Source organism: Heterocephalus glaber, unplaced genomic scaffold (genome assembly GCF_053883595.1).
Source record: "Heterocephalus glaber isolate CG9 unplaced genomic scaffold, H.glaber_assembly_v1.0 deba00001543, whole genome shotgun sequence".
NCBI classification, from domain to species: domain Eukaryota; kingdom Metazoa; phylum Chordata; class Mammalia; order Rodentia; family Bathyergidae; genus Heterocephalus; species Heterocephalus glaber.
The window spans coordinates 7,307,951-7,322,724 of NW_028258336.1; the positions used below are offsets into that span (position 1 = coordinate 7,307,951).

At 38.1% G+C, this 14,774-nt stretch overlaps 1 long non-coding RNA gene across 4 annotated transcripts in view; it reads left to right on the plus strand.

Annotated features, from left to right (window-relative positions):
- LOC110345479 (uncharacterized) overlaps positions 1 to 14,774 on the plus strand; it is a 442,224-nt gene that overhangs the window by 71,221 nt on the left and 356,229 nt on the right. For all 4 annotated transcript variants that reach the window (XR_015442355.1, XR_015442357.1, XR_015442358.1 and 1 more), the window contains exon 2: positions 1,898 to 2,055. This is a non-coding gene — a long non-coding RNA (uncharacterized LOC110345479). The remainder of the gene's footprint in view (positions 1 to 1,897; positions 2,056 to 14,774) is intronic.

Sequence of the window (14,774 nt, forward strand, 5' to 3'; positions counted from 1 at the left end):
TGTAAATGCTAGAGGGCTGCAGGGGCAGGAGTCCTGCTGTAGTACACACAGTGTCTTATTATTTATTTATTCCTGTATCATTGCACTCACTCATTTATTCAACAAATATTTACTGGACACTTGCTATGTGCTGGTTATTGTGCAGCGGAGGATATAATGGTGAACAAACCTTGCTCTCTGGGAACTTATAGTTTGATAGATTTGTCCAGATACAATCATCAAACTATTTAGTGGCTGGGATGGCACATGGATGCTGACAGAAAAAATACCAGCCATGATGTCATACTTATGTGTGCAACTAAATATCAATTCTGGGCTCTGCCAAGTTCATTAATTTTATTTTTTATAAATAAATGTTTACTTTTCTGTAAATATGGGTGGAATGCTTCCTGGAAGAATGGAGGAAAGATTTTGATTTTCATCTCTAAATAGTTACATATAATTATACAGACGCTGTAGAAGATGAACTTGTATCCTGTCCTCTTTTATTATGAAACTGCAATTTCTGCAATTGATCCATGCTTTGCACTCCTGCGGGCTTTGCTAAGCCAGTCATGGTCATTCTGCTTCTGCTACTACTGATTAGTTCATGATGGCTATGTGATTCTGTTCTGGCCACTGAGACTTGAGAAGATACATGCTGTGATGCTTCTGAGAGAGGTTTCCCTTTTCTTAAAACATATAAGCTTAGGGCCAGGGATTTAGCTCAGTGGTTTCGCTGCCTGCTGTGCAAGCGCAAGGACCTGAGTTCAATCCCCGGTACCAAAAAAACCCCAAAAAACAAAAAACATATAAGCTTAAATATCACATGATTTGTCTTATATGACAAACCAAAAATGTAAATAAAGAGCAAAATAAAAGGTAGATAATAGGAAACAGGGAGACAGATCTTTTGTAAAAGGGAAGTGAACCAAGAGATAGAAGAAGGAGGAGAGAGGGAAGGGTACAAAAAAGAATTAAAATGGTTATGTATATGTACCAACTCCCCACAATAAATGTAATCATTATGTACTGCAAACATGTACTAATAAAAATAAATTTTTTTAAAAAAGAGACACAGAGGGCTGGGGATTTAGCTCAGTGGATCTGCACCTGCCTCACAGGCACAAGGTACTGAGTTCAATTCCTGGTACCAGAAAATTAAATAAATAAATAAATAAATAAATAAATAAATAAGAGACACAAGCCAGGCAGTGGTTTATGCTACTCACCACTATTCTAAGCTACTCATGAGGCAGGAGGATCACCAGTTTGAGTAACTTAGTGAGATTCTGTTTCAAAAAACCAAAGGGCTGGGGATGTGACTCAGTGGTAGAGTGCATGGCTAGCATGGGTGACACCCTGAATATTCAATCCCGGGGTGGGGGGGAGAGAGAGAGAGAGAGAGAGAGAGAGAATAGCTATAATTATTTGTATATGGCAGCTATCTTGTGACCATGAGGGAGCTAGTCTGATGTGGAGGATGGCAAAGCAGAAAGCAGAAAGTACAAGCATCATTGATGAGTTGCCAAGCCGTTGACAATAAATGTCCATTGTTTAAGGCAGTCCAGTCAAGCTTTCTGGCTTTCTGTTACTGTGGCTAAAGGTCAACTACCTGGTACTTTCTCCAGAAGAGTCACTACAAATTACTGAAAACAGTGACTTGATAGTGAGTGTATGGTTCCAAGAAGTAAATAAAGGTTTAAAATTTGTCACAGAATTTTAAATGGTAGTAAAAAGGACTCCCATGTTTGCCAAGAAAACCATAAGAGGTTTCTATAATTTTTGGGAATTCTGAAGACAACTGTGTGCGTGTGTGTGTGTGTGTGTGTGTGTGTGTGTGTGTGTGTGTGTGTGTGTATGTGATGGTCATTATTTTAAACTTAACAGAGAGCTCTTTATGATTTTTCTTTTTCAGAAAATGAGTGTTTTAAAGCTGCTGCAATTATTACTTCTCAGGAAAAGATCCCAGGTGAAGAAATGAAGATTGCTAACACTGTACAAGTGCGTCCTGGGCTCTGGGCTCATGCTTAGTGCTTTATAACATTTTATTGTTTCTCAAAACAACTCTATGAGGTAACCTTTTTGTTTTTCCTATTTTACAAACAAAAAAACCAAACTGTTATGATTGAGAGTTTAAAAAGCTTGCTCAAAGTCCTGAATAAGTAGTAAAAATTGAGGTCTGTGCTGGGTCTGTGCGACTCCAAACCCTGTGCCTTTGAGCCGTGTGCTGGACAGGACACTTCAGCTGCTGTCCAAAGTCTCCCTTAGGTGGTTCCCCTTCATGGCCTGGCAGCAATCTGTGAAGGTTCCCCTGCTAGTTATGCAAGCAGCAAGGCCAGCTACACAATAAAGGAGATAAGGCCGATTCTGGCCCTAATTTTAGGGCAAACCGCAGATGTCTTTGATGTTTTCACTGTACATGAGAACAGAGTCAGTGATCCGACAGCTGTTGGCAGCCCTCATCAAATATGCAGAATATTAAGGCAGCTTTATCTCAGTGCCTAATTACAGCTGGCACAGGGAAATTTGTCTTGCAAAGGAAGAGATGTCAAATGGCATAAATGCAAAGTAGAACTAAATATAATTGCCTTATCTATTTTCTCAGGGCTGTTCAATTGTAGAACACTTTTTTAAAAGTGCTATTAAATGGCAGTTTTCTCTACCTAGGCAACTAAAACTTTGTTTTAGATAATATTTGGAAGAGCTCAACCACATTATTGCCTTATACCTCAATGTGTTCCCCTTTTATCTTCTGATGTAAAATATACCTAATACTTAAGTCCAAAAGCAAATGTAATTATGACATTCTTGTCCAGTCTAGGTTTTCACATGCACATAGTCAATATGACAGGACCATAACTTAGTATCTTTTTACCATTGTTTCATATTTAAGATGACAAAGAAATGCTTGGAATGCTGATACAGGGCAAAGAATTAATAGTTGTCTACATTAACAACCAGTAATTATAGCTGGTTGAGGCTGTACCATTTCAACCTCATGTGGTTTACAGTGTTTTTGACAATGGTTGCAGGCCACATGAGGCTGAAAGAGGATATGTTGCCCAGGTATCCTTTAAGGAAGGACTTGTTCCCCCCCCCATTAAGTTTATTGGTACATTTTAGGTATAAAATACATTTACATACATCATTGGGATCTTGTACCATTACATGAGTATCTTGGTTCTTATTTTTTTCCTCTTACCCTGCCCTCCCTTCATCCCCTCCATCCTTCCCTATTTGCAAAGATTTTGTTCCCACTTTTTTCCTTTTCTCATATTTTTTCTTTTCCCTTCTTTCTTTTCCCCTACCCCTCCCACTTCCCCAGCTCCTTTAGACCTTTACTTCCTATTAAACAATATCAATTATACATTTTTAAAATTAAAATATCAAGACCTAGGAGACATTACCACAGATTTTACAGAATTCAAAAGGATATAGAAAGCATATTTCAAAAATCTGTTTTGAAATAAATTTGACAACTTCTGAGAAGTACCTTGGAAGACAAATTAATGAAACTAACTCTGGAGGAAATATAAAATTTGAATAGCACCTATTAAAGAAAGTATATTCCTACCTTGAAAACCTACCTATATGACAACAACAGGCTCGTATACATTCTAACTGATAAATTATGTCAAACATTAAAAGCAGAAAAAAAAGGAACACTTCTTCCCTCATTTTAGGAAAACAATACTGTGCTAATTGTAAAACTGGATAAAGATAATAGAAGAAAAATGTATGAACATAGATAGAAATTTGTTTTACAAAACAAACTATTAGAAGTCAGATCTGGCAGTATGTAGAAAGTGGTTTTATTATAGGGATGGCAGTGTTGGTTTAGCATTGGAAGATCCACCCCCAAAAGTCATCATTTTAACAGAGAAAAGGAAAAAGCCTTATGAGCCTGTTACTAGTTGGAGAAAAAGTATTGGACTAAATTCCACAGCTGTTCATGGTAAAAGCTATCAGGAGACTAGAAGTAGAACAGAAACTTCTCAACAGATTAAAGACGTGTACTCCATACTTCCAGCAAAAATGCCTTATATGAATGGAGAAGATTCAATGCTTTCTCCTTAAGGTGGGGAACAAGGGCAGATATGCCTACTCTTTCTCTGTCCATTAAACGTTGAAACATAGGCCTAAACCAAAATAGTCTGGCAATAAAATGACACAATTAGGATAGGATTGCAAGGTAGAAGCAAAATCTTTATATGTAGATGAAATGATCATCCACAGAGAAAATACTAAGAAATCTCTAGGAGCCCCTAGAACTTGTATTTGAATTTAGCAGGATTAGAAAACACAAGGTATATATAAAAATTCCGGTCTATATATACTTGCTATAAATGAAGAGGATATTGAAATTTAAAATTTATGTAGGAGTACAAAGGACCTAGAAGTGTAAAAAGAAAAGGAAAAAAAACAGTGTTGGAAGATGTTTAGTACCTAATTTTAAGACTTCTTCCAAAGCTACAGTAATCAAGACAGTGTTGGTGTAAGGAAAGACATATAGATCATTGGAATAAAACAGAGAATCTAGAAATAGAACCACACATATATGGTCCACTGAATTTTGAAAGATTATTTAACATTAGCATTTTATAGAATATAAACTCAAGTCAAGAGCCGAGGAAAAGATAGTGTTTTCAGCAAATGGCATTAGAACACCTGGTATGCATATATAAAAAATTAACCTCAACCCTTTATTTCCATACATGAAAATAACTTGAAGGGATCTATGAACCTAAATATGAAAGCCTAAAAGTATAAAACTTTAAGAAGAAATTATAAGGGAAAATGTTTAGGAATTTAGGATAGGCAAGAACTACCTAGGATACAAAAAACATGATGTATAAAAGAAAAAAATTGTTAAATGAGATTCCATCAAAATTTAGAACTTTAAATGACATAATTAGAATGAAAAGTAGTCCTTAGACCATATTTACAATGCATATAACCTATGACCAGAATATATAAAGAACTTTTACAGCTCATTAACATACAGCCCAATTAAAAAGTAGACAGAAGATGATAAATAGCCAGTACAGCACAAGGAAAGGTGTGCAACTCTAGTATCAGAAAAATACTAATCAGTACAATAACAAGATTGAATTATACACTCATTAGGGAGATAAAGTTAAAAGTTTTAAAAGCCTTGTCATGACTTTTTCTTTTTGTTGGATTCTCTCCCTTTGTGTTTAATTTGTCACACCCAATGGATTCATTCTGCTGGGCTTCCTGGGGTTGTGATCCTCATTGTCTTTTCCTAGGATATTGTCTAAAATTTTTGGAGTGCTGGTTTGATATTCCTGAAGTTCCTAAGGTGCTCTTTATCATGAAAGTATCTTATTTCTCCATCAATTTTGAAAGATAGTTTTGCAGGGTACATCAATCTGGGTTGGAGGCTGTTTTCCTTTAGGGCTTGAAATACATCACTCCAAGATCTTCTTGCCTTGAGGGTTTGCATTGAGAAGTCTGCTGTGATTCTGATGGGCTTTCCTTTGTATGTGATTTGTTTCTTTTCTCTGACTGCTTGTAGAATTTTGTTCTTCTGTTGGGTTTCTGGAATCTTAACTATTATATGTCTATGTGTAGATTTTTTTTGATCAAGGCTAGCTGGAGTCCTATATGCCTCACTTATCTGTATGTCAAGTTCTTGGGAAGTTTTTTGCCATCACTTCTGTGAACAGATTTTTATGTCATCTTCACTCTGTCCTGTTTCTTCATTGACTCTGATCAGTCTTATGTTATTCTTCTTTGCATCATCTAGCAGCTGCTGGATTGATTTCTCATGTTCCCTTACAATTTTGAAGCAATTTTTCTTTTCCTGGTTACTAATTGCAATCTTATCTTCTATATGTGAAATTCTGTCCTCACATTGGTTCATTCTGCTGCATAGACTTTTGGTGGAGTTTTTAATGTCCTGGAAATCTGTTTGCATCTGTTTTATGGATTCCATTTGTTTCCTATGTTGGGATTCCATCATGTTCTTCAGACCCTCTATTTTTTTAATCTGTGTCCTCTCTAGATTTATTAATCATGTCTTGCACTATGGGCACAATCTTTGCTCTTATCTGAGAAATTATTTCTGATTTCATTTTTTCCAGATCCTCTTTTGTTGCCAGTTCTGGGAGTCCAGGTGGTTGAGTATCAGAGTGTTCCATATCGTTTCCCTTCGGGGTTGCTGTAGGTGATCTGGAAATCTGTTTTTGAGGCTTGTTTATGTGTCTTCACATTTCCACGGTGGGAGGGGGTGCTTCTGGCACCCATGCAGCTCACCTTCTCTGCCCTAGGAGCATGGAATGGTGGCGGGGGAGCCTCCTCCTGGGTGCTGGGATTGGCTCACCTTCTCTGCCTTAGGAGCATGGAATGGCGGCCAGGAAGGACTTGTTTTGCAGCTGTGGGAGGGCACTCCAGCTGCTTGCTCCTTCAGGGTCAGACTCAGCTATAGAGGCCCACTCCCTGATGTCATGCCTTCTGGGCACAGCCAGTGACTGAGTGACATGGGATACAAAGCCCAGACATTCACCCTGGTATGGCTCCTTCTTGGGGGTGGGGGAGCTGTTACTCTAGAACACTCTGTTTCCCTTTCCTTTCAGTGTTGATCTCTCACAAGCATTTTACACCTCACATTCCATCTCAGTATTTTTATTAGTAAATGCTTCTAGAAAACCAAACCATGTACACCGAATCACCTTTAAAGTAGAATATATATATATATATATATATATATATATATATATATTAATACATACACTTGGAGAGAGAGTTAAAACTGCATGGATGGGGGAGGGAGGAAGGAGTAATAAGAATTAAGATGTATTATGTACATTAAGGTGTATCATGTATATATTATGTACAATTTCCCACAATGAGTGTAATCTTTATGTACTGCAAAGATGAACTAATAAAAATTTTAGAAGAAAAAATCCAGTGATGACTTTCAGTACTATATTACCAATTTAAATGTATCAATTAATTTATTTCTCAACATACTGAAATGCACTACTAAAACAATAAGCTGTATTTTCTTGCTTTGTTTATCTTTCTTGGCTTCAGTGTCATACCTGCCATTGTAAACTCACTCTCTTTGAACTCTGTTGCCTGTTTCTTTTCAAAGAAAAAAAGCATAGTCTATTTTTCTCTCTTCTGCCTTTCTGGTTGTTCCTTTATGATGTGTGCATGGTGCCTGTATTATGGTAATGTGCCCCAAGATTCTGCCTTTGACTTTCACTCACTTTCTACAAATGGCCTTTTCACATGTGCCCTTTGCTTCTGGAATATTCCCCAAAGGCCGATGTGTCGAAAGATTGGTCTCCAGGCTGTGGTGCTATTGGAAAGTAGAGAAACTTTAGGAGATGAGGCCTAGTAGAAGGAAGTGAAGTCATTGTGGGTGTGTCCTTGAAAGGGACATTGGAACTCTGGACCCTCCTCTTCCTCTCTCTTTTTGCTTCCTGGCTGCCATGAGATAAATAGTCCTCCTATGCCACATGCTCCCATATGATGTACTATGCTACCACAAACCAAAAGCAACAGGGACAAGACCAGCCACTGAAACTGTGAGCTAGAACAAACCTTTCCTCTTAGAAAGGTGATTTATCTCAGGCATTTGTTACAGTGATGGGAGGCTGACCAACACAATACTGTTTTAATTTCTGCTTATCTGTTGGGTATACTTAGCTTTTGAGTTTATAGTTCTGACCTTGCTGCTGAGCTCCAGAGCCTATAGTTTCTCAAAACACGTACACCCCAAAGGGAATATTTTGTTTCCCCATCTTCTCCCCAAAAGGAAAATAACCAAAATGGCCACTGGTCCATCCTCTAGCAGTCCTGCACCCATGAATGGCATGCTACTGTAGTCTTAGCCTAAAATCTGGGGGTCATCCCAGACCTCTTCCTCTCACTAACACTCCATATCCAAGCAGGCCCAAAATCTTAGATTCTCTTTTCTAAGCAGCTCAAGTCATCTCAGCTTTCTTTGCTTCTGTGTCTTTACCTTCTGGTTTAGAGTCTCTAATATCATCTTCTCACTCTCCTCCTAATTCTCACCCTTTTCTGCCATTGGAGTATGCTAAGTTACTGCTTAAAATCTTTCATGGTTGCCAGGTTAGCATGCATGGTCCTTAATGTTATGAGCCTTGTGTATCTAGTTTTATCGGTGGGTCCTCTGTGCCATGGTGATAAATGCATGAGACAGAGTCATGCTCTAATTCCGTTCCAAGATGCTGGTCCCTCTTTCTTCTGTGTGAAGACCCCTTTTCTTCCTTGTAGTTTTTCTCTTCAACAAGCCCTACTCATCCTTCAAAATTCAACTCCTGATAAGTCCACCTTTGGAAAGATCTCCCTAGGCCCTTTCCCCTTCCCTGGCTCCTAAGCACATATCTCTCAGCATTTATACTATTGCAGAGGCACTTGTTCTCTCAAACTGATCTCCAAAGCTCTTGAGAACTTCTTAAATGGAGTTTACATCCAAGCTATATTGCACAGTGCCTACTTCATAATATGTCTGTGAGCTGGGGATTTAGCTCAGTGCTGAGGTGCTGCCGCCTGCCTCACAAGTGCAAGGTCCTGAGTTTGATCCCTGGTACCAAAAAAAAACAACCCGAAAAAAAGCCCAAAACCCAAACCAGAAAAACAAAATAATGTGTCTGTGAAAAGAAAAAGTATAAAATGTTATTACTTTTTAATTAACCATTGTAATGGTAGATTACTAAAGTTCTCATATACATTTTGCCATTTTGTTATGTAGATGCTTTGCAAAAATCTTTTAGAAAAATGTTTTTGTCAATATTATATATTATACATACATTAATATCTACACTGGCTCTTTTAAAAGTTAAATTAACAAAATTATATATGAATCACATGTAATATAAAATTGATTTCACATAATTTTATAACAATGCTATTACATGTTACACAGTCTTTTATATAAATTATGTAAAATACATCTATAATATTAATTATTTTATATAATTTAAGTATACTTACATATTTAATATAAATTTCTATAGCTATACAAATTATAGGTGCTAGGAAAATATTTATGTATAAATTCTAGATAATATAACATCTCACATGTGATATAAAATTATCCTAATGCAAGTTTTAAAAGGAAAAGCCAATGTAGATGTTGCTAATAAGGACTTTGAGTAGGTGTAGTGTTTTTCATGGAATAGCTGACACAATTTCTGCCACTTCAAACTGATTGTCAACATATGGGTAAATAACAATCTGCTGACTCTGAAAAATTAGTTATAATCCACTTCACATAATGCATGCAAAGCACAGCAGGCAATGGCCCATAATTGAAGGATTGGTTTTGGGCCTTAGGGTGGTTTTTAAAATTCACAGGCTGATAGAATGTTACACCCCATATGGACCCAGAGTATTCTCATCAGGGAGTTCCCCGCATGCTCTTCCCTCCTACAGAACTCTACAGGCTCCACATACAGGAGAGAACCTCCATCCATCAGCACAGTGGCTGGAGATCTTCCCTGGTGATAAGCAGGCAGGAGGCCAAAAGTGCCTTATAAGAATTTGAATAGATTTGTAAAATCGCTTAGTTCATTTTCAGTTTTTCTTCTACCTAAAGCACACTGCAGCTTTTTCTTGTCTCATGCCTGAAACTTGCATCTTGCTAAAATCCCTCTCTATACACTGTTCCTTACAGATTTTAATGGCCTGCCAGCATGGAATATGAGGCTGCCCATGTGACTGTCATCTTATATTTCTTCCCTGTGTTTTTCTCTCTTTACTTCTACCTGTCTGCTTCAATGTGTTCCATTTCCTCCTTACAATTTGTATGTCTGAGTCTGCTTTTTCTCTCCACTTAACTGCTTTCCTCTCCTGTTTGTCTTGTTCTTGTAGGACCCTTTTGGAATCTCTCAAGAGTCCTTTTCAGCCCCAGCTCCTGCTGGTCTAACCTGCACAGCCTGGCTAGGAAGTAGGAAAGAATCAACTCTGGCTGTGCCAGTTGACAGAATTGATCTCCTGGGCACTGGGTGGGTATTTTTGTTTTTAGCAACTGTTTTCATGAGAATAAAATGCCTGAATGAAACAGTGATTTGGCAGTCCTGAAGTCACACACTGGGGCTCATAGCAACTTGTTTCTACTAGCAACATGAGGATCAGCAACATTTCCTCACTAAGCAGCTTTGAGTCAGATAGAGAAATGGGGAGCAATGAATCTGGGTTCACTTTGCTGAGGATGGCAAAGCTTTAGAGTATTAAATTTTCAAACCCTATGTTTAAGAGGCAAACTAAGCCTGGTGTGGTAGCACATGTTTGCAATCCCAGCACTCTGGGAGGCTGAGGAAGGAGATTGCAAGTTCTGGGCTCAGCCTGGGGAAAGTAGCAAGACCTTGTCTTAAAATAAAAAATAAAAATAAAAATAAAAAGGGTTTTGTATGTAGCACAGTGTAATTGACCTGGGTTCAATCCCCAGTACTGCAAACAAAACAAAGCAAAGCAAAACAAAAATGGTTTCTAGGTTACTTATTAGGCTTTATATTATTAGTAAGAATGTTTAAGTTTGCAAGTAAAGCTTATAAATCACCTCACAAACATCTTTGTAAAAACATATTAAAAGAATCAAAAATAGCAGGTATCTACAATGATTTATAGCTAAATCAGGAATACATTTGATTTTTTTAAAAGAAAGATTGCCTAAAAGTTAAATTAATTGGCTTTCTTTAAGAACCCTAGCTAAGCAATAGCAAGGGATGAAAATTATGCTGGGGTGTGAGGAGTGGAGGTGGGAATCAGTCTAGGAGTGAAATTTCTTATAGAAAGTCTGCAAAGTGGGCCAAGCACACATGAATTGTGTGACTTCACTTAGCTGGAGCAGCTCTGAGCAACCTGCTGATCTCAGATGTCTTCTTCCCCAGGAGAAATGAGCTCTCTTTTCTTGGAATGGCTGTAGCACTGAAAGTCTATCCCACTCTTTGGTACTTACTGTAACCAATCCTGTAATGTTATCTATTTTAGAGATGTTTTTGTCTTTTCATTATAACAATTATCTTTTTTGTGTGTAACTTACCTAGGGTGTCCATTTATTCCAGGTTTCTGAGCACAGTTGTGATTTATGCCTGTTGCCATGCTTTAACTATTAAGTTTCCCCTTTCACTCTCAGAAGTGTCCTGGTTTGGATAATGATAGATTATAAGGTTACTCTACCCTTACCTCAACTAAACTAAAAGCTTCTGTGTCAGTCAAGAAGCCACACATTCTAACTGGGATTCCAAAGAGACTGTAATGAGGAGACAATTTACAAAAGTGTGGGCAGAGTCAAGGACATCAAAAAAAGAAAACTGAGGTAGCAGGTCTGAAAAAGGCAAAAGGAGGAAATGATATTAGGGGAGCCCAATTCAGAGGAAGAGCCCTAGGAGGGGAGGGGAGGGAAGCCATTGTCTTTGAAGGTCTCAGACACTGCAGAACTGCCCAAGCAAGGGAGGAAATTCCAGACCACTCTGACCTCCCCTTCATTGATCTGTCTGTGCATTTTATTGACCGAACACAAATGCAAACCTGAAGAGAGTGGAGACTTGGAAGGTGTTAGTTAGCTTGGAAGAAATAGCATGGAAATGCAGAGACTGGATTAAGGGGACCAGGGATGTGTGTGTTATAGGGACATGCATACAAACCACCATAGGAATGGCATTGTTTTAGTCAGAAAGATTCAGCAAGGGAATACATTAAATACAGGACACATAATTTATAAGGTTATTTTATGATAATTATCCAAAGAGTCAAATGCAAAGGAGTGCAAGAAATTAACCACACACTAGAAGCCCAAAGTATTCAACTGAGGGCTTAGATCCCAGCAGTTTCCCACATAAGTCCAGCTGAAGGCCTAGAGTCCAAGGCAATGTCCTCCTTGAGTCCAGCCAGTGGCCTAGAGCCTATGGCAATGTGATATGCTTGTCCGTATTGAGGATCTGTACCTGAAAGGCCCAAAGGCCAGTGGTGGAAGCCTGAAAATCTACACTGGTGAGATGAAGGATTTCTGCCACCAAGCTAAGGGATCCACTTTGGAGCCTGGAAGTGATGCTCACAGTGAAGATCAGAGCTCCTCTGATGAAAATAGCAGCCATTACCAGCAACATTGAGGCCCCGAGCCCCTCCTTCGATGAGAACATCCTAGTTTGCATCAGGAAAACTATCTGCAGCAAGGTTCTCCTACCAAATCCACAGGCCAAGATCTTCCCCTCCAGTTCTCTTTTTATGGCTATTGGTAAAAGACTTCAGGTGGATCCTCCATGCCCAGACCACGCTGATTCAGTTCAGCTGGGTGTTACAAGTTGACCATTAATCAATCCACCACAGGCGTAAAGCAGGACTTGAAAGCTATTCAAGGAATATACTTTCTTTTTTTATTATATATATAATTATTGGTACATTTTAGGTATAAAATACATTTACATTTATCATTGGGTGTTTGTACCAGAACGTGATGCATCTTAGTTTTTTGTTTTTCTCCCATTACCTGTGCACCCTTCACCCCCTCCACCCTTCCCTATTTACATGGAGTTTGATTCTATTTTTTTTTCTCATAATTTTTTCTTTCCCTTCTTCCCTTTTCCCTTTTCCTTCCACCATCCCCAAACCCTTGGAACTTTTCTTATTTCAAATTATCAATTATTCATTTTGATCATTTTCATCCTTATTTACACTTTCAATTTCTCACACTAGAGAAACTATTTGGTATTTACACGTGTGTCCTATTTATTTCACTTAAGAGTATGGCCTCAATGTGCATCCATTTAGCTATAAATGTCTCTAGTTTCTCATTCTTTATGGCTGAGTAGTACTCCATTTTATAAAAAAACCACATCTTCTTTATCCAGTTTCTAGTCAGTGGGCACTTGGGCTGTTTCCAAGCTTTAGCTATTACAAACCATGCCTCTATAAACATAGGTGCACATATATCGCTGTGGTATGATTCTTTTAATTCTTTGGGGAAGATTCTCAGTAGGGGAATAGCTGGGTCAAATGGGACCTGTAGTCCTAGTTCTTTGAGGTATCTCCATACAAATTTCCACAGTGGTTGCACCAATCTACATTCCCACCAACAATGGAGAAGGGTTCCTTTCTCTCCACACCCCTGCCAGCATTTGTTATTGGTTGATTTCTTAATAGCAGCCATTCTTTGTGGGGTGAGGTGGAATCTCAGTGTTGTTTTCATTTGCATCTCTTGAATGACCAGTGATGTTGAACATTTTTTCATATATTTATTTGCTGTTTTGACTTCTTTGTCTGAGAAATTTCTGTTCATTTTGGATGCGCAGTTTTGAATTGGGTCTTTGAATTTGGGAGGTCTGATTTTTTTCAGTTCTTTATATATTCTTGATAGTAGACCTTTGTCTGAGCTACTGCTGCTAAATATTTCTTCCCTCATTGTAGGTTGTCTCTTAGCTCTAATGGTAGTTTCTCTTTTTATTTTTTTATTTTTTATTAAATTCTTTTATTAGTACATTGTAGGTATAGAACACAATTACATTTCTCATTGGGAATTGTACCTTTACATAATGCATCTTGGTTCTTATTTTTTCCCCATTCCTAGCCCGTGCTTCACCCCCTCCACCCTTCCCTATTTACAAAGACTTTATTTCCATTTTTTCCATTTCTCAGCATTTTTTCTTTCCCTTCTTTCCTTTCCCCTGCCCCTCCTATTACCCCTACCCCTTTGGACCTTTTCTTCCTATTTCACATTACCTATTATACATTTAGTCCATATTTACATTTTCAGTTTCTCACACCAGAGAAACTATTTGGTATTTATACATGTGTGTCCTATTTATTTCACTTAAGAGTATTGTCTCAATGTGCATCCACTTAGCTATAAATGTCTCTAATTTCTCTTTTTTTATGGCTGAGTAGTACTCCATTTTATTAAAAAAACCCCACATTTTCTTTATCCAGTCTCCAGTTGATGGGCATTTGGGCTGTTTCCAAGTTTTAGCTATTACAAACTGTGCTGCTATGAACATGGGCGCACATATATCACTGTGGTATGATTCTTTTAATTCTTTGGGGAAGATCCCCAGCAGTGGAATAGCGGGGTCAAATGGGACTTCCAGTCCTAGTTCTTTGAGGTATCTCCATACTGATTTCCACAGTGCTTGCACCAGTCTACACTCCCACCAGCAGTGGAGCAGGGTTCCTCTTTCCCCACAGCCCCGCCAGCATTTGTTATTGGTTGATTTCATGATAGCAGCCATTCTTCCTGGAGTGAAGTGGAATTTCAGCATTGTTTTCATTTGCATCTCTCAAATGACCAGTGATGTTGAACATTTTTTCATGTATTTATTTGTTCTTTCTACTTCTTTGTGTGAGAAATATCTGTTCATTTCAGATGCCGATTTTTGGATTGGGTCTTTAAATTTGGGGGGTCTGATCTTTTTAAGTTCTTTATAGATTCGAGATAGTAGACCTTTGTCTGAGGAAGAGCAGGTGAAGATTTTTTTCCCACATTGTGGGTTGTCTCTTCACACTGCTGGTGGTTCCTCTTGCTATGCAGAAGCCTTTTAATAAGAAGAGATCCCATTTGTTGATTGTTTCTGCTAGTCTCCGGGCAACTGAGGTTTTGTTCATAAAATCTTTTCCTGCACCGATGTCTTCAAGGGTTCTTCCTAACCTCTGTTCCAACTGGTTCAGAGTTTCTATTTTAATATTTAGATCTTTAATCCATTTTGATTTTAGTTTAGTGCATGGTGAGAGATATAGGTCTAATTTTAATCTTTGGCAAGTTGAAACCCAATTTTTCCAGCACCATTTATTAAAGAGGCTAT